Raw genomic sequence first — 23,921 nt, forward strand, 5'->3', positions numbered from 1 at the left:
CTCTTGACATTGTTGATGACTATTGGATATCTGAAAAATGAAAAACTAATTTGTAATGTAAATGTAACAACTAATAAGTTATGTATTCTAGCAAAGAAATATTGTAGAATATTTACTGGGAGTTTAAAATAGCTCAATAAAATGTATCCAGAAGAAACACATCTAAAGGCTGAAAAGAATGAGGAAAATAACATTAAAACTTGGGGATAGAAAAATACAGATATAGAAGGCTCTTGTACTACAGTAAAGTGCAATGCAAATCAAATAGTTTCAACAAGTGGATTGTGTGTGAGCATGAAACCCCACCAGAATTCAAATATATTCATCTCTATCCTCAGGCCACTGATGTCTATTCATTTTCTTTCCTTTTGCACCCTTATCTTTCAATTGAAAGTGCTCATTCTTCTCTCACAGCATTTTTTGGTCTTCTTTTTTATAAGTAGGCTTATGAGTGCTATCAATAATATATTGTGTAGCTTTATCCTACCATGGAAAATGTAACAAGACTAACTCATTATTTCACGAATAAAGACTTGCCCAGCTGAAAAGATACACATCAGTAGAGCAGAAGATCAAAACAGATTGTCAAAACAGAAGTTCCTTTGAGAAGGAAAGTGTTAAAAAATATATGCAGAAAGTATAAAGGTCATGAATTTGCAGAAATATAAGATGGTGGAGTTTCAAAAGAGATACATGGACAAAACCAAACAGAGACCTGAAGATTTTACAGCCAGACACTGGAAAAAATCAGCAAATAACACAAATTCATGTAATAATCATCTTGGTCTAGTATAAATTAAAGTTTATTCCAATGGAATAACAAAACCACATTGCATTAGAAAGGACTGAGTGACATCAAATACACAATGTGACCCCAGCCAGTCAATCCTTAATGCAACTGACCACCTCAACTCTAGCACCTAATCCATCAATCTTTCTAACCTTCAGTCATTTAGGAAAATGTATTTCAATACCAAATGAAATATATTTGAAAATACATTGAAGTAGGATTTTTTTATATTACAGATTTCATAGATTATTTCAAGCAGTTCATGTTTTCATTTTCAGTTTATTTTGTTATGCTGACTTCACTGGAGTTTAGCATGGATTACAGGTAGATTCAATTTCTCTTTGCTTATAACCATTCCTAAAATTATTTCATACATGTATGTTTCATTATAGGGCATTAGGTCAGAAAGGATGTCCTTATCTCTAAATGAGGTAATTAGAGATCACTGGTAAACAGAAGTTCTAGAATGTTATTTTTCTGTAAAAATTATATTTCCTCGGAAAAAAAAAAAAGTGCTATTTCATTCAAGCTCTTTTGGCAAGTAAAAATGGCTATTTCTGTGTGTTTCAGACCTTGTACAACTGATAGTGAATTCTTGTACCACCCACTGGTACCCAATAAAACAACATCACTAGGTCACTTCTTGATGCTTGCTACAATGTTGACATAAATTGGCATTAAATTTATTTTGGATTCGTTAAAATAAAGGGTATAAATAACCATCAATCCTATGATTGCTGATCTTTGAGATAATATTGAGCAACATACTCCAGCTGCTCGTATAGTCTGGTGAAAAATGAGAAAATTATTTTTCCCTAGGTGAACGCTTTAGACAAAAAAATAGAAAAGTTTTTTTTCCGGAATAAAACAGCTTAAGAAAAGTTTACCATTACATTTTAGATGTTATTTAATGTTTGTAAGACATTTCTAAGCTGTACTTTGATCAGTGATGCACATAGAAGATGGGCACAGTTATTTCTAGGAGGGAGACAGGGGCCCTAATTCAGCTGCTTATTAACTGTCAGGAAAGGCCCATCCCACAAAAACATCAGGTCTGTCAGATACCATAAATGTGTGATCTAGTAAAACATCCCTAGATTCCTTTGTTTATGTTATTAGGCTTTCCTACTTCATTAGGAGGAGTCTTAGGCAGAAGGTTAACAAACACTAACCTCTAGAAGTAATTGCCTGCAGCTGCATTCCCAGAGATTTCAAGGGAAAGGAAGTGTTGTCAGTCGATGGTTATGAATGCTGCAAATTAAAACTCAGTTTTAGGGCTTATTAGTGGAAGAATACTTTCCATAATTTGTTGGGTGTTTGTTGTTTATTTTTGTTTGTTTGGGGTTTTTTTTGGTTTTGGGTTTTTTTTTTTGTTAAGTTACAAAATTTATCCTAGAACTCCAAATGATGTGAAACTGATGGATATTTCTCTAGCATGGATGAAGTGAATTGAGCTGCTGACAAGAAAATAAGTGCTCAGAGTGGTCTTCTAAATTATTCCCAGGCTACTTTTGGAAATCATGCTACACATGAATTTTAGTCATATAATTAATTGTGTTATGTGCTCAGAAACTATGTGAAGGAGTGGATGCAAGAATTTTATAAAACAGAATGGAGATAAGGTCTTGTAAGAAGGAAGAACAAGTGATTGATAATTATGAAAATTATGAGTAGAAGATCATCACTAGATGAGCACTTTTAAAATATATTATCAAATTAATTATGTTAATACATTTTGTATTTAACAATTCTTGCAGATAGAGATGAAGATCAGTTCTGGAGGATTATAAGGGACCAATATGGATTTTGTCTGTACTCCCCAAAAAGGCTGGGCATATATTTTTAATGGATAGCGACTTCTTATCATCAGCTGGCCTCATATCGCAAGTATTAGTGTCTCTTAATATTTCTTCCTCTATGTTGTCCTTAACTATCTTTTTTGATTAAATTACAGGAAGCCTTCTGAAAATGTATGTAGGAAAAAATGTTATGACTGCTCTCAGTAAACTCTTACCCAGCTGAAAAATTCATGTCTTGAAGAAAGTTCTGTGATGCTAAAAAAAGAAACAATCTCATAGTGCTGTCTTTTATTCAGTCATGAAATATAGAAGGGTTTGCTCTCTTCAGCAGCCTATTTCCATGAAATTTGTGAGAATGGTGCTCTCCATCAGATCTGTGTGACACAGAGTAGTGATAACTTCAGAAATTAAAAAGGAATGAAAGACAAAGGCATGTGTATATATAAAATTCATTACCACACCTCCTTAGAGAAACACATTAAGATGTCTTTCAAGTAAAAAAAAAAAAAGGATGAAAGCACCCTTTTTTCCTGCAGAGGTTAGATTGCATTTACACTACATTGAAACCTGAATTTCCTGCATTTTCTGCACTTGCTTTTGTTTAAACCACAAAGGAAAATGGAAGTATCTACTTCCTCATATTGAGAGTTACCTAAATTCATTTGTTTCAGAATTGGTTAAACAATTTGCCTTTAAAACTTTTAACCCAAATAATGTGAATGTGAAATTGCAATTTCAGGGTTTTCACTGCAGTTTAATCCATTGTGGATCAAATCACCTGTAAATGGCATTTCCCTGTGGTGGCATATTGATCCATGTGGCACTTTAGTCAGCTGGTGGCCTTAATTACAGGATCTGTAATTCACTATATGGTTAGATAGGAAAAGTGATTATATAGATTTTTTTTTTTGTGTGTGTGTCAGTCAGTGGGTCTATAATATTGTAACTGCTATAAAAAACCCTAAATCCTCATTGAAGTGAGAAAAAATAACATTAAACTTTACATTATCTCAGCTGAAGCTATTATGTGTGGCTGCTTTGTATATTTTTATTACTTTTGTTGATCAGGGAACAATAGCAGAGAATAATTTTGATATAGCCAGTGCAATTTTCTCAAGGCAGAAAAAAATAAAAAAACAGATTCCATTTAAGGAACAGTGGTTCTACTAGCAAAAAAAGAGATAACAAGCAAGCAATTTGCATAAAGAATATATATTTATGTTCCCTTCCTCTAAATATGCATTTTAGTATACTGAAACAGAAAGTCCATTTAGTTTTATTTTATGAACAGAAAACTCTTATACTTCATCATATAATTAATTTCCATAGTCCAATATCTTCCTGAAATGTTTGGGCAGAAACAAGTGATTAATAAGGACACTTAAAAACTTTTTCAGGATAATTTAGGGGAAGTCATACCATAATTGCTGTCCATTGATGATGGAGTTCAATATCCTTTATTTTAGTATAATTCCTCTTCTCTTGGTTTCAGGAGTCCTCTTGCCACAAGACAATCACTGTATTCCACAGCCTGATATCCAAATAGATTTATTTTATGGTATTAGATCTACAACTGTCAATTTGTTTCCTGTAATATTTCATTTAAAAATAAAGTATATTAAAGAATGGAAAGATTTTATGAAACCTAAATTTTTTAGAGAACAATTATTATTCATAAACTGCAGGAAAGTATGTTGTCTCTTATTATGGAAATTAACAGCTATATTTTTAATGTGACATTTGAAAAATAATTAGGATATGCAAATATATGCATTAAAAGCAGAACCTTGCTGTGAAAAGTGAGATAGAGATTATTTTTCAAAAACAGAATGAAGGTATAGATACAGTGAATATATATAATCTTGGTAATTCAAGTACAATGGTATTGACATTGTATTATGTTTTTAAATTGATATATATTAAATTTTCTTTTTATAAATAACTGGGTAATTTGAAGATGAGAAGTCATTGAAATAGTCTATTTTCTGCAAGGGAATTTAGTAAAAAAAAAAAAAAAAAAAAGTGCATTTTTATGAGAGTAGCATGAATTTGTAGTTCTTTTTCCTGAAGCTCCTGTTATAAAACAAGGTGTTCTTGGTTTCCTGTTAAGTCATTGTTAATCTATTCCCAGCTGGACTTGAACTGGACATTTTCCAGATCTGGGTGATGCCTGCCTGAGAACTGTATGGATCTGATAAAGAGTAGGTCAGAAGGCAATCCACCCTGGATTCAGGTCTCCATCTTCTTAAAATTTTGTCCTGATTAGTTTTCTTAATGAACTAAATGAAAGTTTTTTGCTACTGTACTCCTTCATGAAACAATTTTTTTTTGCATAATATAGTATGATTCCTACAACCTTAAACTTGTTCAAAGCTGCAGATTCTTAAGAAAATGAGCTCTGTTCCATTCCAAAACACACTTATGAAAATGCAGTAGGTAACATCTCAAAACAATGAATTAAAAACTTGGTTTTTTGTAGCATATTTTGATATCATTCCATGCCTCACACCCCACTGAGGCCAGATGGTGAGTGGATTTGCTTGGGTATGTTGGGTTGAAAGGTGTTATCAACCATTTGCTATTAAGCTCTTTATTATCTTATACTGTCTGCCTTTCTCATGAATGCTATTCTGTTGCTCATTTGGTTCGTAGTCTTAGTAATCGCTTGTTAGTACTTTTATTACTGTTTTAATAATTGTTTGATGTTCTTTCTTACTGTTGTGAATTAGCTGGGTTTAATTCATGTGATAATTTATATCAGAAAGGTCTGTGCTGCATATTTTTTCCCCTTAAGGGTTCCCAGTGGTGTGTTTTGATTTTTTTTTCACTTGTTTTTTGTCAGTTCAGACAAAACAAAACCTATTTCCACTATTGAAGACATACTTGAATTTGTAATCTGGCTGGATGATGGGTCATACTCTTCTTGACAGCAGAGTGTGAGCAGGGCAACAGTGGGTCAATTTCTCAGGCAAAACACTGGGATATACTGTTAGCTACCACTCCATAATCATAGAATCACAGAATGGTTTAGCTTGGCAGGGACCTTAAAGATCATCTCATTCCAACCCCCCTGCCATGAGCAGGGACACCTTCCACTGGACCAGGTTGCTTAGAGCCCCATCCAGCCTGGCCTGGAACACTTTCAAAGTTGGGGCAGAACAGCTTCTCTGGACATGTCACCACGCTCCCAGTAGAGAATGATTCATAATATCCAATCTAACCCTACACTCTTTCAGTTTGAAGCCATTCCCCCTTGTCCTGTCACTCCAGGCCTTTTGCAAATAGTCTCTCTCCATCTTTCCTGTGGGCTCCCTTCAGGTACTGGAAGGACACAATCAGATCACCCTGGAGCTTTCCCTGCTTGTCTGAACAATCCCAATTCTCTCAGCCTTTCTTCATAGCAGAGATGCTCCATCACTCTTATCAGCTTGGTGGCTACCATAGGCAGGTAAAGAAATTATAAAAGAAAGGCTTCATAAAATCAGGCCTGCCCTGCAAAATTAAAACTAGCCTGTCACTTCTTCTAAGTGCAGCTTGCAGGTTCCCAGGCAAAAGCAATCTTAGTATAAAAGATTTGTTAACACAACAAAATATTCCTGGATGAAAAACAACTGCACCTGAGCAAACAGCGGATTTGTCCCATGAGAATCAGTGAAGAAATATGTAAGGAATTCAAGAATAGAGAGATTTTATGGACAAGCAAAATACCTTTTACTAACCAATGGAGTAATTGGCAAGAAAGCTATTAACCAAGTTGCACATGAGGTCTGTAAAAACTATAAAAATGCATCATGCGAATAAAGAATTGGCTTTTCCCACATGAAGAAAATGGAATTTTGGCTGACTTATTACAACAGGTGTTCTCTTCTGTACTGGTTCCAACAAGTCCATGTCCTCCCTGTGATCTTTCTGAGTTGCAGCTGCTGCACATCTGTGGCCAGCACAAAGGGCTGAGACAATCCCCATGGGGTCACATGTCATCCAGGACTGTGCTGCATCTATGGACAGATCCTGCTGGTTTTACCTGCCTGCTTCTGGTGAGCTCCTTGCTGTGCCTGACAGCTCAGTGAAGTCACTCTCCCACCTGCATCCTCTTCCCAGATGCCACCAGGACCGGAGAGAGGGAAGGGCTGTGCACTAGGAGCAAGGACAGAGAGAGCAGGGCCACTCTGGTGACAAGGACAGAGTGGTTCTTCTGTCCAGCTGACTTGGAAAAGTGAGTCCTGTCTCAGTGATTTGCTGTCCTTTATTCACTCATTGCTGCTCTCTCCCCCTGGCAGGGGGAGATCATGTGCACTGAGCCTGTATTTGAGGCCATGCCTTAATTCCTTTGGTGGAGTATGTCAGCTTCTGCAGATATTTCTCTTTTTAAGACTTTCAGACAATCCAGAAATTTAGTATTTCCCCTGGAAGTTGACTGCATTGTACTTTTATCCAGAAGATGGTGTGTGGATATTACTCTTAATTAAAGAAATCTTTTCATTTTACAGTTCCTAGCTATCTGCAAATGTTTCTTTATAAGATAAGATTGTATTTGTCTGGTTAACTCACAAGTTATTGTCCCAAAACTCTCTTTTCCCCTCTGGAGTGTATATTTTCTTCTAATCTGCATGTTAACAAATGTACATTTGTAAATGGAACATGTGGATATAGAATATAATTGGCTCTAGATTTTTAACAGATATGTCAATGTTCATCATTTGTTCTCTTATCTAGATTTAGTCTCAATACAGTTCAAGAGAACATTAAAAAATACTCCTGTGATTCTAGTAATAGTATAGCTGGAGTTTCTCAGTCCCCTGAAGGCTGTGTGAAGAATAGGTTGATTTCAATACTATCTTATGTTAAAAAGTTGCCTTTTTAAAAGATTATTAAATACTCTCAAGTCTTCTGAAAATATGTATCTTTGTGAGAAACAATTTTCAATATACGCATATATCTAATTTCTATACATTTTATGAAAAAATATATCCATTTTTCTAATTCATGGGTTTTGAGTTTTCATCCTTTTTATTTAATTCTTGTCACTTGAGTAAAAATGTATTTTGTTTACCTTTTTCAAGTTCATAAATATTTTAAATTTAGATTTTTCTATTTTTTGCCTTTTCCTATGATACCATTTAAAAAACTGCTCATTGCACCAGAAGTGGAAGCAGGATAAAATTGAAGGAGGAAATTGTTGCAGTTCTGCTAAAACTTTTAAAATAGGAAATATTATGTCTTTTAAAAATTCATTTGTATTACTGTATTTATAGAGATAAAGTATGAACAGCTTTTTGAAGTGTTTCAACTAGTTTTGTTAATAGATCTTTCTTCTCTAGGCATCTGAATCTGAACCTTGCTACAGATTTGCCAAAAATCTGAACTCATGATAATGGTTTTCCATTAAAAGTTTAGGATTTTTTAAGTGTTGTACAAATATTTGACGATAATTTTGATGTATATATTGCCTAAATTCTCACTACTTCTGTCTTTGTAAAACTGACTTTTTGACTCACTTTTTAAAATTTTATTGAAGAAAAGCAACACAATTTAAAAATATTTCATTACAATGAGCATATCTACTATTATTTGTTACATATACTGCTCAAAATCATTTGGGGGGTTTTTTAGCCTGTTCTTACTGCTAATTCTCTTCTTTCACAATTTGATATAAGAATGGAAGTGACAGGAGTAGTTAACAGGATTGTTATGTGGTAGTCCTCCATAGGAAACTGTGCCAAGTACCAACTCCTGTGTAATATTTATGGACAAGAATTCTGGCTGCACTGGAATGTCAGCATGTGACTTTATCTGCAGATTAGGGGTTTTTTCCTCCTCTTTTGAACCACAGCAATCACTACAGATTGCTGACCGCCTTTGCTTCCACATCTATCCATTTTTGTTTACTTGCTATAATTCCAACCCTTTATTTAGCTCTTTATAAATTAGTCTTCGAATTTTATGCTATTTTGCAGCAGAAGCACTGGGATCTGTCACAATCAATGTAAGGATTTTTAGAATGGATTAATGCAAATCCTTTGAAATTCTTCTTTGTTTCTTATGTCTGGGCATTAACTCACCATGTTTATGAGCTACTGAAGTCATACATCCACCATGTTTCTGTCAAGTCTCCTACATAATTTTTCCCTGCTAGTCACAGCTTCCAATTTCTCCTTGTTTGTCCTTCAAGCTTATTGTGTTAGCATGCAGGTATTTTATTATACTTCACATACGCCTGAAAGCTCTCTGGGATTGATGTGTCGGCATCCTTTTGAAGTATTTGAAAGTTCTTCATACTTGTTTTCTGCTAGAGATCTTTTCTCCTTTCTCCTCCTCATCATGCTGGAGAATATTATTTACTTAATATGTGTAATTGATCTCACCACTAAATCAGTAGCCCAAAACAATAAATTCATCTGCATTTATTCAGATAAAGTGTGAGCTCTCATCGCTGCTTAAAGGCTGCAAAGCACAAATGTGTATCACGCTTAAAGAAAGATGGAGAGAAAAATAAGAGAGATTGAGAGGGATTTAGGAAGATTTAGGTTGCTCTCCTCGCATTGTACAAAACATGCTTGTCTTATTCCCTAAAGAATTATAACTTGTGTATTGCAAGAAAGAGAGTAGAGGGATTGGGACTTACTTCAATTTTATTTATGCCAAAAAAACTTCCCAAAATAACAGCAGAGAGAACCTGAATTCTGGTGTCCCAGAATATGTGAGGTTAATAACACCATTTACTGATGGCAGGGAGTGGAGTGGGTTGGCCCTTGCCTTCCTCATTTTCAAGCCACACAAACCCAGAATTTACATGAATAAAATGGGTATTGCACAGCAGCACTAAACATTTTACAGAGCATGAAAAAGAATTCTATTATCAAAAAGCAGAAGTTTCTTCCAGTTTGGATTGCAATATGAAGGGGAAAAGCTAGGGTTTGACCTAATTAGTTTTCAATAAAAATTACTTGATAATTAAATAAATAAAAATAACCAACGTGCCACATAAAAAATAGTTATATAAAGAAATGAGGAGAAAATACTGGTAACAAATATAAACTGAAACCTATGGTCAGAAATTTCGAAAGTAGAAGACTCCTTTCATCAGCTAATTTTGCACAGACTTTGCAGTTATAGGTGCAAAATCTTCACTGTATCTTTCAATAAGGCTGTAACCTTGCAAATTCTGCCGTGTGACAAACCCCCATTGAAGTCAGGCATCTGCTTATCCCACATTAGTAGGAGAGTAGATCAGGAACTCCAGATTGTTCTGTTTTGTCTTAGGGGAAAAAGGGAAAATAATTAAAATTATTATTCAAGAGAATGCAAATAAGACTGGCTCATAAAATGAGCACAAGGGCATTTGTTAAAATTACCAGGCTAACAATTTCAAATTAATAAATGGAAATGTTTTTAATGTAATGAATAATTAGACTGTGAAATTTACTGTTAAATTATATTATTGATGCAAATAGCTGAGCAGGAATAAGAAGATATTTATAAACTTCACATGAATAAGAACTGCATAGGCAATAAAAACAGAATAGGCAGAAAAATATTAGATGTTATTGGCTGCTATAGTGCATGTGAGAATGCAGTGCTCATTGGCTGTGGTCATGAAAAAAGGAAAATGAACTTCCCTGTGTCTCTATTTTCTTTTGTCACTGAACATCAGGCAGGATTTATGTGCCATTGAACATCTATTTTCACTACCTTGGTGCATAATTTTAGCTAATAAATTTTGATTTACAATACTCATGAAAGTCCCATGCTGTAACTCAGCAAATTTTCAAACGCTCATTTGAAATTTCGAAATGCTAAAATGCTACTTTGAAAACTCTAAACATCCGTATTAAAATATTTCCCTAGTAACTGTGATCAGTTGGACAGAAATAGCCAGAAATATCAGACAAGTAGGGATATACAAGTACTGCAATACCCAGATTGCAGGTGCTTTAAAAAGGGAACAAGAAATGCCATTAAGCCATATGATCCATAGAAGCCTTCCAAAACAATTTTGCTGAGGTTCAAGAAGAGAGAGGTTTACAGTCTAGCTTATAAATCATTTTGATGTTTTCTAAAAGACCAACAAAGTGATAAGGTTAAAATAAAGTATTTTTATTTCTCTGAGTAAACTTTATCAGAGTGAAACATGAAATCACTGTGATTTTGTAAACAATGTTCTGTATGAATTTTCTGCTTTTGCATACTAATCATCTGATAAGCCCTACACTTATCACATGACTTTTTTTCTATCTGTCTCTGTGGCACTTAGATTACCAGAGGATACAGCCATGCATTTTCACAGAGAAGGAACTGAAGAAAGAGCATTTGTATTCCTGAAAAACTTGCAAAGAAAGGTTAGTGATATTTCAGCTGGGAATATATATCTCTTCTTTGCCTAAGGGACTCACTGTCTTTTATGAGGCTTGCTTAGTCTAACACAGATTTTTAAAGAGAGAGAGAGAGATAGAAAACATCTGTGAGTGACTAGCTTGAGGTAACTAGGAGGATGATGAAGTGACAAAACAATAAAAACATACCTGTTTCTCATTCTGTTGGATAAAAGCTTATCACATCCTAGTGCTATGGAACGTTTTAGGAAACCATTCATGCATTTAATCTGTATTTGTGGATGCATTTACTCATGAACATTTACTCATGAACTTCTGTCTGGAAAATGAATCATATAATGATTCATTTGAATCTAATGAATGAAACTAATTCATTGCCCAAATTTTGCCATGAATGTGTGGATGGCTCTCATCCTCAGTTGGGGTGAATTCAAGAGTAGCATTAACTCTTACTGCAAGTGTACAAAGTGAAGTATTTCCCCTCTCATAGTACCAACTGTACTGATGAAACAGTACAGGAAGAGTCAGCTTTCATCTCTGATTTCGGGGGAATTCACTCACCCTGGTCAAAACCAGCAAACTTGTACCCTTGGTCCTGTCTAATGCTCCCCCCACTCCCCACCCTACTGATTCATGGACTTGGTTAAGGACAGGAGATGGACCCAGCTGAGAAGTCTGCTGTGATTGATGCTGCTGCTGCATAAGGGGCAGGTGGCACAATGCTCACTGGCTTGATAGATTTATCAATTCTGCCTCTGAAAGAGGTGGCTTGCCATATTCCTTTTGCATCCTTGAGGTTGAAGGGAATCCTGACTGGTTGGGGGTTGAGGCACTGTGCCCACTGAATCTGAAAATTAAAGAATCAGCTACTTGTTTGGACAAAAGCAAGAATAACTGACATGGCTCCACAGACTTTAATATAAAAAAAAAAGAAAAAAAGAAAAAAAGAGAGAAAGTTATTCCATCTCATTCCATCAATGAAAGTAATTAACAGTCTTTTCAACAGAGAAGTTTAATGTTTTTCATCCTTCTCTGGAAGGTGTTGTGATAACTGTTTCTTTATTCCTTTCTATTTGGTTGCTTAGTGGCAAACTGGAAAAATACCTCTTTGAGATAAAACTGATTCAAAATTTGAATTGTTTCAGTAAAATAGAATTAAATAGAGAAATTTCCTCTTTTTCTTTAAAATTATATTATGTTTTCTGTTATAAACATGTACCCTTGTTCTTCCCTTTCACAGGAAGTGGAAAGTGTAAGCTCACTACCTAAGGTAGACTATATGTTGTAATATTTATTTGCCTGATAAAAGAACCTTTTCTCCTTCTATTATCTTCCCATTTCTTCTCTTTATCAGCTCAAGTATTTGACCTTTTTATGAAACTCTTAATAGATTTGGAATGAGCCAAACTTCATTTTTCATCAAATTTACTATTTGTAACACAATAGAATATCTACTTTTATTTAGCTTTAGTGCCAATGATGAGGAAAACAGCAGTGATGCCAGAGCTAATAGAAACATTGACTGGAACACGATCAAGGGCTGTATAGCACAAGTCAAAATGATTCCTCAATTCTCCTAGTGTCACCTGAAACTGGATTCTTAAAGCTGACATAACTTCTGCCTGATGTAATTACAGGAAAAAATATGATAATCACATTTAAAGGTTGGGTTTCTCTGTCACAAGTGTGCTCATTCTTGTTAGGGGGATCCTCATCTGGGCAAAGAAAAACCTCTCAAAATATTTAAATTTTGTTAATATCACCTAATACTTTGAGATTTTTGTTTCTCCTGCTGATCTTCCCATTTTAACATAGACCCATGACACAGTAACTCCTTGGCCTCTGAGTAACCACCAGCAAGGTTAACAGAGGTTTAAGTAGTCACAGTTTTTTGCAGCTGGTGAGACTGAGGAAAATTCTAGAGAATTAAGAAACTCTTGTGATTATTATCTCCAGCAAGTTTTGAAGAAACGATGAGAATTTACAGCAAATTCTCTATTGCAGGTGGTCTTCATCAGTAGTGGTAGCTCTGGGAATCTGCTTTTTTGGCTGCAGTTGAAGGAAAGGTGGACTTCCCAAAACAGCAGGAGGTGTACATAACACTCACATGGACCTCAGGTGATCCATGGGGAAATTAATGAAAACTAATTAGTTGGATTTCCCTGGCTGGTGTTTGAATGACTGACTTAATTTCTAAATTTATTGTTTTTCACTGTCAATACTGCTCTGAGAGGAGCAGAATTACCCAGCCTGTAAAGAGCCAGCTTGACTTTCAAGCTGTAGAAAAGCAGGTCATGGGGACTACAATTTCTATGCTATTTTAAAATTAAAGTTTAACACAATATTTCTAGACATATCTTTTAGTTATTACATTTTTCAGAGTAGGAGTGCAAATGCAAAGCTTGATCCCGATAAAAGGGGAAGAGGGATACTCAACTGAGTACCTGCACCATGATTTTGCCTGTTGAAACATCTGTTGTTGAGGATTTAAGGAAATATTTGTGTCACTTCATTCTTCTTCACTTAAAATGAATGCATTGTTGACTCTTAAACTTTCATACCAATAAAGTTTTAAGACTATTGAGGTGGTTGTCTAGAAATAACTGTGTCAGGTGCATTTTACTGAACATATTGCTGCCATTTATCAAGTGTTCTTGTCTAATATTTGCTTCATTTGAATCCTTTCTGCCTTCATGCAAATAATACATCATCTAGCAAGCCTGGCTGGAAATCCATAACATGGAGTAAAAGAAAGAGATATGTTTTGCTCTGCCTATGCCCATATTGTGCAAATTATTCAACTCCATCTCAGTTTGTATTATTAAAAGGGGAAGGATTACATGTGGAAAAATCCAGACTTCATTATTTGCATTTCCATCAGCAAAGCCACTGCAGGAAGCACAGTACACTTATAAGAAACATAAAATAAGTCTTTAATAATTTATTTCATATTTTATTTCAATTTTTATCTTGTAAATTATATTTACTTATATATTAACTTCTAACGTGTCTTTCACACATTCGTTTCAGCAGATGAAGCCTCCCCCTACGATTTTAAATCACAGGATATATCTTTATCTAATGTGTAACCTATCATCTATTTCCACTACATCTCCACCTACCAGAAAATCAGACAGGGAAATCTGCCCCACTGATTTCATAAAGTCAGATTCATGACTTTGATGTGAAGATAATGTCAACATTCAAATAGTCAGATAATAATATTAAAAAAACATTTTCCCTCTCCTGCCCACACTGCACCTTCAAAAGTCACAATTTTTAGAGGCATTGCACTTGTTTGAATATGTTAAGTGAGCCTGGGATTTGGACACCAGAAACATAAACTTTCAGCAGAAATACTGAATCAGCTGATATCCTACAATGCTATTGCTGGCCTTTATCTTCTCTTAAATGGCTTATTTTCTTTTATATATTGTGGAGTTTTGTTGATCGAAATTACTGTTCTGTTTAATTATACAAAATTCCTTCTCAGAAGAACTTTTTAGTCTTAATTACGTTGTTAATTAAATATTAATGCCTTCTCCCTGAAGATATGGTTGATGTGGCTGGCCTGGTTCAGAGAAGGAGGCTCTGCCCTGTATTGAACACTGGCCCAACAGGATCTCACAGCACACCTCACAGCCCATGCTGCAGGAGTGGCTTACAAAGCAAATCCACACGAAGCAAGGAAAACACTCCATAAGCTTTTTATTTTTAGAAAGACACGGAATCAGAGAATGGTTTGGGTTGGAAGGGACATTAAAGATCATCTTGCTCCAACCCCCCTGCCATGGGCAGCAACAACTTTCCCTGGAGAAGGCTGTGCAGAGCTCCATGCAAACTGGCCGTGAACACTTCCAGGGATGGGACAGCCACAGTTTCTCAAGGAAACCTATTCCAGTGCTTCACCACTTCACAGTAAATAATTTTTTCCTAATATCTGATCTAAATCTATCCTCTGTCAGTTTGAAGCCATTTCCCCTTGTCCTGTCACTCCGTGTCTCTGTAAATAGTCCCTCTCCATCTTTCCTGTGGGCTCTATAACCTTTACTGTGGTTTTCCCTGATTTCCTCTTATATTTTGTCCATAATGTATCTCTGCATCTCCAAGGATCTCCTCTCTTCTATCAGATTTTAGCTATGTCTGCTGCCAGCCTTGCTAAGTACCAACCACTGATCTTGAAAACTACTGTGTATAATCAGATCTTTGGAGAATGCTTCATCTGTGAGTGGATTTCCCAGTTCAGTACATCCTAATTAACCAGCACAACCTAATCATAGAGAAGTCGACCTTGTTAAAATTAGTTTTATTTGCCAAATCCCATTAAGTCAACCTTTTTGTCTTTTAACTTAAAAGCACACAGTGTGAGAATTGATTATATTTTATTTTTGTGGTGAAAGAAAGTTTTTCCTCCTGTGGTATTTGATCATGAAGTTGGAGTCTTAAGACTAGCCTTGAGTACTTGATATATCAATTGGATTGTCTGCCACAGCATTTTATTTCTTGACAGATTCTTTCAGAAATAGCATTTGCTTTTAAATCATTTGTTAGATTTTTCTTCCCTTCCAGGACTGTCCTTTTAACCTTTCTTTTATTTCCCACATGTACAGCTAAAAAAGCTGAACTTTCAAATACAAACGGCAGTAACAAGCCATGTATGTGTCATATGTCCTGCTGATTTCAATAAATCCTTGCCATCTTGTAAATTTTAATTTTTCAAATGCTTCCTATCTAATTTGTTTAACATGATGATTTTTAGTAGCTTATTTTAAACAGACAAGTGGAACTATTTAATTTAATTTTGATTCATTTGTCTAGTGGAACAAAATTATACTAAGTAAAATATTCATCTTCATTGCCAAGATCTGTTCTATAGCAACCATATTTGTCTTCAATACCATTAAAAGGGTCAAAGCATTCACTCTTAAACAGTATTTTCACACTATAACAAGAATAGCTTCTCTCTTACAGTTCTCATCCATTATAGCTGTTATGAACAATAAGTTTGTCCTTCCATTTTCTAGGCTGCACAAGAATGTTCTTCTGCTCTCTGTAAAATAAAAATGGAATAGATTAGTAAATACCTTGTAGCAAAGATGCATTGTGTTATTCCAGAAAACCCTAATAGCAGAAGATATTGAGCTATAGATATTTTATTCAATTGTGCTTTACTAATTGGGTTAAACTGCTTTTTCTCCTTAATTCATCATGTGAACATCCTTCTTTCCCAAGGAAATCTAATTACTCTTGAATGCTGTAATCAATGAATGCTTGATCTATGCATTCTCACTCTGATGCACAGAGTTAATGCAGCCTATCATCACAATGCTCAGTTGACATGTCTAAGGAAATATTAGGTCAAGATTATATCTTCTGATAGTTAAAAAGTGCTTCTTTGTCTGAATGTGATTTTTAAAATAAGAGGAAGATGTATTTGCAGTTTGCAGCATAAGACAGATATTTCACTAAGCTTTCAGTGTATTTCAGCTGAATTGTATTCTACTAGATATAGGGTGTTTAAGTGGAAGAGACTGACAACTAGTACAAAATAATTATTTAATGGGATGATAAATGCACACTTTTTTACTTGACTGCATGTGTATGTTGCAGAGTGGAGGACTTTTAGTTATGTAGTGCATTCATAAATGCCTTTAATTTACAGAATTTCTTTTAAAAGGTTTTAGAAACAATAATAATGATCTACGTAAATTTGTCCAGTTTTTTTATCCAACTGGTGGGAGGCGAGGGGGAAACAAAACAACAAAAACATATAGAATATTTTAGTAAAAAAATATTTTTTCCATTAGAAATGGTGACCAGTTCCATATCTAGTTACAGGCTCCTGTTCTGCAGGGAAGTGTTTGGGAGAAGTTCTGTGGCAAAATTCAGCAACTTGGTCTCTTCTACACCTATAGAGTGTAGGAAAAGCAGATACTCTAGATGTCATAGTAATCCATGAGAGAGGAATGGATACTCAAGTTATCCCAAATTTCCTGTGTAACTTGTAAGAAGTTTTGCTCCTAAATCAACCAGAAAATAGAAATGTACTTACTTGCAGAGGTAGGAATTATATAATAATTGAATCTATGCTATGCAGAACAAGCCCAATTGAAAAACATTATTATGTACAGCAGAGCATGCAATTACCCAGCACACAGAGCATGACCAATCTCGCCTTTGAAGTGGAGCACCAGATGTATCAGTTGTAATTTGCCAACATCAGAGCACAACACCAGCCCTCGCTACACTGCACACTTTGCTACCTCTGTGCTTTATTTCATCTTGGGCTTGGTGTAGGGAAGATCGAAAAAGATGAATTGTTTCGCAGAAACAAAAGTGAAACCTTTTCTTCCAAAGATGCTCTTGAAAGAAGAAAAGGAAGTAACAATGTTATAGAGAATGTAGGATTTATTTCCTTTTAATTAGTAAATACAGTTTATGATACATTGTAAACCACTGAATTCTGACTCTTTCAAAATAATTGCAGCCTTTGGCCAAGCCTCTGTTACTGTAAGATAAATTTAGAGTCCTGGGTTTTGTTGGGGTTTTTTTTCTGAAAAATTGAATTAAAATTCTTTTAAAAAATAATCAAACTCAGACTGACAAGACCAGCATTAAGGTCCTTCCACCTTCTTTCTTATTTTCTGCTCAAATCACAGACATGAAAAGTGCTCATTGTTGCTAAAAATGTAGCATATGTAGGAAAAAAATAAAATATGAAAAAAAATTTGTGCACTCAGAAGCTCTACTGACTTGAAGAAATGTTTTTATTTTGAACATTAGTTCTCACATAACCAAGCATTTCCCAAAACAACTACTTTCACAGCTCAAGATAACTGCATATTTTTATCAAATTCCCTGCTGCCTGTTTTGCTGCAGTTATGAATATTTAAGTATGCTTCTAATCGCTTAGTTGAAGAAATATTCCTTCCATACAATAAGTAGAATGCACAATAAAACCATGTTTATTTTCAGCCCAAGGAAGCAGCCAGACATCTCCACTCTGTGGAGATGGACACTGCAATATAACATGATGTTAAGCTAATGATGGAGAAGATAAGCATCCTCATAGTGGAGTTTGAAAATACTGCCAAATCCTTAATGTTCAGAAAATGCCTGAAAACTTGCATCTGCTCTCATGGGAAGCTGCTATAGCAGTGAATTCTATCCACAGAATATTTAACATTTTTCATTGCTCTTTGATGGCATCTGTTCCCTGAGGTAGCTTACATAAGGTATTGTATTTCTAACTGGAAGCCTAATTTAAATCAGACATACAGTAATTGCTCTTTGCTGATGTTTTCAGTAATACATCATGGATGGCACAATAATTTGCTTTGCTTATATCTCTGAGAACCTAAATGAAAAATGCTCATTTTCTGAGAGTCAGGGGTTTATGTCAAGCCTAAGGGATTTTTTTTTTTTTTAATTCTAAATATTGTAGTTTCCTGACCTGAAAATTTGCATTTTGTATAAAAAAAAAAAATTAAAAATGGGGAGAAGGATGCCACATACCAGCTGAATGAACAGATGGGTAGGAGGAAATTTTTAGAGTCATCATCTGGCTTTGTACAAAGAGAAGGGAAAGTTTGTCATTTCTCAGAAAAACAGTTGACACTAGGTCTGAAGTCTCCCGGATGAAAAGCTTCAAGCTTTAGATGGATGTTGGCTACTTTGGCTCTTCATTGCTTTTGTTGAGTTATATTTAATAGAGGAAAATCCTGGCATTTTCTATTTATTTATTTATTGCTGTGCTCGGTGAGACCAGCTCTAAATGTTGTCTGTATCTACATCTAACCTTCTTAGGCTAACACAAGAAAATAATAAGGTATTTTGTTTCTTTTTTTCCCCTCACATTGCTTCATTCTGGATTTTGACGTGTATATGAAGAAACACAGGAATTTTGTGTTCATAAAAATGCAAACCAAATGAAGCAACAAATATGACACTGACACAAAAGAGTGCTTATGTGAGCCAGTGGCTTTAAGCACTTTAGCATGATGCTAATTGGGGAACACAGGGAAAAGATTTGTTTGATGTTTGTGTTTGTTTGTTTGTTGTTTTTTTTTTTACCTGCTGTAAATCCACACAAAAATGTGGCATTGTAGTCATACTCAGTAAAATAAATTTGATTTAACAATTTGACATCTTCTATCAAGCTTATTCCACCTGGATGAGTTTAAGACTTTTCTTCCTAAATTATTACATCCAATTGACTCATTTATTTGCTTTATAAATCACATTTTTTTCTGAAGAATGTTTATGAGATGCCCTCAGCAAGACTGTTGGTCCTTTTTAGTCAAAGGCAAGACAGATCACACTTTCCCTGAGAGGATCTGCACCATTTTTTGCATAGCTCATAGCAATGTATCTCACAAATGTCTTGACATGTGTTTGGTTACACATTTCTACTACTAGAGTCCAAAATACTCCAGCTAGTTTCCACTAAAGCACAGTAATGGTGTATGATAACCATAAGAGTTAATGTGGTACTTTGGCAGATACCACACTGGCTCTGTTTCACTCTTTGCTCTCTGTCTTTATATTTTGCCACTGCTGTCCTGGCCAACTTAAACCTAAACTGTATTTGCCAAATGTTATGTGTTTTCATTTATGCTGTTGTTCATAAATTTGATACAGTCAGCTTTTGGCACAAGGAAACTTTGAAACTAAAGCTACATCCAATGTTGGAGCCCCTTTCTGGTGCCTTGGTTTATTTTAATTTTAGATTTTGTTGTCTTTATTTAAATAATTCAAATATGGCTGTGGGTAGGAATCACTAGCCCTGGTTTGTTTTTGTGAAGCCTTGTTTCACAGGGTGGTTGGTACAACAACACGGTTGCTCATTCAGATAGACAAGGTCACACAACACTGCACACCAGATGGCATCAGCTTCTGTCTCACATCCAGACTGCCATCAGACTTTTCAATATTCAGGATGGGAATCAAAGGATGGATTGAGCTGAAGGGAACCTTAAAAATCATCTCACTCTGACTCCCTTGCCATGGGCAGGGAACCTAGAACTGGTTGCTCAGAGCTCCATCCAAAGTGGCTTTGAACACTTCTGGGTGACCTGTGCCTCCTCATCCCCACAGTAAAGAATTTCTTCTTTATCCCTAACATAAATGTTCCTCTTGCAGTCTGAAGCTGCTCCTCCTTGTCCTGTCACCACAGTTGCTGACCTGGAGTCCCTCTCCAGGTTCCCTGTAGCCCCTCCAGCGACAGGAAGGTGCTCTGAGGTCTCCATGCAACCTTCTCTTCTCCAGAATGAACAACCTCCACTTTCTCAGCCTGTCTTTATAGTGGAGGTGAAATATCCTTCAGCATGTTGCCTGTTCAGAAATAACCACCCATGGACCATCCCTGAGGAATCAGATTCTTTTTCATTAAGGAATTCCAGAAACAAGCCACTTTGCTATTCTCATGAACAGAAACATAGGAATCTTTTGTTTCCAATTCCTGAAAATGAAACTCTAGTAAGTGTAATCCACTCTAAGCCAAGAAAAAGGAAACAACATACATGGAAAAATTATTTTGATCAAACCTCTAAAAATTAGTTTTATTTGTTTTTGCTAAATTGTTTTCAACACTTTCCTAATTTGCAAGGTGTCTAAGCTTGTGAAAAATAAAACATGGTTCAGTTATTATTTAAAATAACTTAGCTGGGCAGCTATTTTGTCTCATGCTAGATGAAGAAACTAAGTTGGCAGAGAAGTGTGGAGTTTTCTTTGATTCTGTTTCTGATTTAGTTCCTCAAAAGTTGATTATACAGAAAGATCCATTATCCCAAGAAATGAGAACAGAACAGTATTTCTGTTCATGTATGAAAGGCTCCTTTGCATAACTCCTAGAAAAAAATCCTTGACCAGATCAAATAGGCTGATACAGAGCCATGGCTTTACCTTCTGAGAAGTTTGTAATGAAGACATAAACAAGTGTTCATCTTGGAGATATTTTTTTGCTCCTTAGTTTGGAAAATACATTATACAGTAAAATAATATTCATCATAATATATACATGAGATGTATTTGTATATATAAACCACATTTCAGTTTATATGGGACAGCCTGGTTATGCATCTACAGTGTAATATTAACTATCTTCAGGAAAAAAAATTCTTACAAATAAATACATATTTCTCCATAGTAGGCAACATAATCCCATTTTTTTCTTTTTTTTTTTTTTACTTTTTTTTTCACTTTTGCTACTTTTTTTTTGCTACTTTTGCAATTTTTGCTAAAAATTACTTTTTTTTAGAAAATTACTACTGACATATAAAAGTAATATAAAATATGTAACAACTCACAAAATAGGCTTTAACTATTCTAGATAAATATTTATCTATTCATTTTTACATTTGTATTTTGACAAAACCTTATGAGACATTTTAATAACTTTTCTATGGATATTAATATCATATTTTTCCTTTTTGCCTCCTAATTTTTGTTTGTTGTTGTTTATTCTTTGCTAAATTTCCCGGCCTCAGAATAACCTTGTATGATACAGAACTTGTTTATCTTTTGCTCTTCCTAAATATGTGTAATTTGAAACAATATGCACCATTATTAAATTTTGGTATTAAATAAGAGTATGAATGGGGTTTAAAAGGTTACAGAAGAGTTAAACTTAATGTTGTGGGTTTTTTAATCTACACATTGTATCTGCCTCATTGACTTCTCAGTGTGTTTGCTAATGAACTACATGGCGTTGTGGCAGATCCTGAGGCAGAAGCTGGGAGGAGTAACAATCTTATGAATAAATGTTACTAAAATCATTACATGACAAGCTATCCTGCCATGATGTTAATCTGTTTGGGGATACAGTTAAGATGTGGTGGCAAGGGAACTAAGTTTTTTAGCAAATGGTGCAAAAAAAATGAAATTTGAACTAAACAGCTGTTGGAAAGAAATTGATTTGTCACCATTCATGCTAAAAATTTTTATATTATAAAGAGGGGGGAAATTAAAAAAACCCATTTGGATGCTTGCATGTTTATTGCTTTCTTGTTTCAGCATTTGAATTATTATTTGAAATATAAAATACATTTTAAAAGACTGAAAGCATTAAGATGCTGAAAAGCCATTTTATTATCACTCTTATTATGAATTTGTGTCTGAAACCAAAAAGCTCTGTTTGGTGCATGTGGAATTAGCTGCAGATTCCTGTGATTTGGTCAGAACAACCAAACATAAATAGATCTCTCAGAATGCTGCAAACAGACTCCCCCACATCCTCCAAGGGTATGTCTACTTAGGAAAGTGTTTCTAATTTATTAAAAATGAATGGTGAAGGGGGAAGAGAGCTGGAGTGTTTGAATCTGTTTGCTCAGCTATTGGTTTGCTGAGTGAAGGCTGGGTAAACATCTTGCAGTTTTTCCTCTAAAACCTTATACTTGGTGAAGGCCACTGATGATAGAGAGAATCACAGTAATAAGAAAAGCACTTGGCTGTCTATTTGAGGTGAAATTTCTATTACCTAGGATAGGATTTAGCTCTGCAAAGAAGTTTTTTTTCACAGCTTTACAGTCTCTGCAGAAAAGCAGGTATTTTGAGGTATGGTGTTATTTTCATATTTGCTCTTGGGTAAGATAAATAATTTTAAATATTTATTGGTTTTGATTGTTTCAGTCCAGGAGATGGCAACTTGGGAACCATTCAATTATATTTAAATACAAATGTTTAGTTCACCTGGAGATGTTATTCCTTCTGTAAAAAGCAGGGAGATACAACATCTGTTTTTTTGCATTTCCTTACGAAAATAGATGCAGCCTTACAGAACAGAATTGGAGAATGAATGCCAAAAGAATTTCCTCACCGTGTCCCAGATATAACATCCACCTGTTGGAGCAAATTCAGAGGAGCACACCAAGATAACCAGAAGGATGGAGCACCTGTCCTATCAGGAATGGCTGGGAGAACTGGGATTGTTCAGCCTGGAAAAGAGAAGGCTCTGGGGTGACCTAATTGTGGCTTTCCAGTGCCTGAAGGGAGCCCACAGGAAAGATGGGGAGAGATTATTTACAGAGACAAGGAGTGATAGCACAAGGGGGAATGGCTTCAAACTGAGCAAGAGCAGGATTAGATTGGATCGTAGGAAGAAATTCTTCCCTGCGAGGGTGGAGGTGGTCGGCTGCACACAAAGTTCTCACCCTTTCACACACAGCCCATATCGACAGTTATGCATCCCTTTGTGCTTTGAAAGCTTCTTGGAAAACTCTACATGATCTTCATTTACATGTGTTTACAGTGCTGCTTTAAGAAGAGGTAAAAACAGCATAGTCTTAATTAATCCATGTTTTGACTGCAGTTCTGATAACAGTAAAATTGTTGCAACTTCAGAAATTTTAAATGTGACATCACATGCAAGTGTTTCTTTTTTAGGCCACTGCATTATGTTGTTAGAACAACTTACATTTGAATCTATTTTTATTGCTTGTGATTTTCCCTAGAGGAAAATCAAATCTTGACTCTAAAGGTTTATCACAGGCTCTAGGCAGGCTTTGTTGCTCTGTCAATAGATGAGTTTCTTATTTAATTCAATTTTGTTCATTATAGTATTTTATGTATATCATGTCAGATAATTAAGAAAGTTTTAGTCTCCAGAAGATAATAAATATCAATATACTTTCTTTTTGTTTGTTCAGTAGACTCATAGTTTTATTTCAACTTAATTCAATCTTAATTTATCATATTTAAGAAATATTTAAGAAATACATGCCCTTGAAGTTCAATGAGGTACTTGAAATGTTATAGCAGATTACCTATGCTTCTAATATCTGGAGAAAATATCTCAGGCATAATTTATTGAAAATTTCTGAACAAATCTTTGTTAAAGGAAAAGATAAACTCATAAGTTATCTCTACGGGTTTTGCAAATCCAAATATATTTTGTGCTGCTGATAGCTTACTTGGTTCCATACTGAAAACTTTTGTCAGAGTGGGGCAGGTCAGTTTGGTGGCAACTAAGAAAAGAAATTATGCTACCATAAGTCAAAAGTA

At 35.1% G+C, this 23,921-nt stretch overlaps 2 long non-coding RNA genes across 2 annotated transcripts in view; one reads left to right on the forward strand and one right to left on the reverse strand.

Annotated features, from left to right (window-relative positions):
- The first annotated feature begins 6,475 nt into the window (after positions 1-6,475).
- On the forward strand, positions 6,476-23,400 carry LOC148224616 (uncharacterized). Its single transcript, XR_015800025.1, has 3 exons — positions 6,476-6,805; positions 10,844-10,928; positions 22,685-23,400. It is a non-coding gene; the product is annotated as an uncharacterized LOC148224616 (long non-coding RNA).
- The window catches only part of LOC148224617 (uncharacterized), a 111,815-nt gene continuing 101,821 nt past the window's right edge, over positions 13,928-23,921 (reverse strand). The window contains exon 5 of the long non-coding RNA XR_015800020.1: positions 13,928-15,972. This is a non-coding gene — a long non-coding RNA (uncharacterized LOC148224617). The remainder of the gene's footprint in view (positions 15,973-23,921) is intronic.

This window comes from Sturnus vulgaris, chromosome 2, assembly GCF_052056855.1.
Source record: "Sturnus vulgaris isolate bStuVul1 chromosome 2, bStuVul1.hap1, whole genome shotgun sequence".
NCBI lineage: Eukaryota > Metazoa > Chordata > Aves > Passeriformes > Sturnidae > Sturnus > Sturnus vulgaris.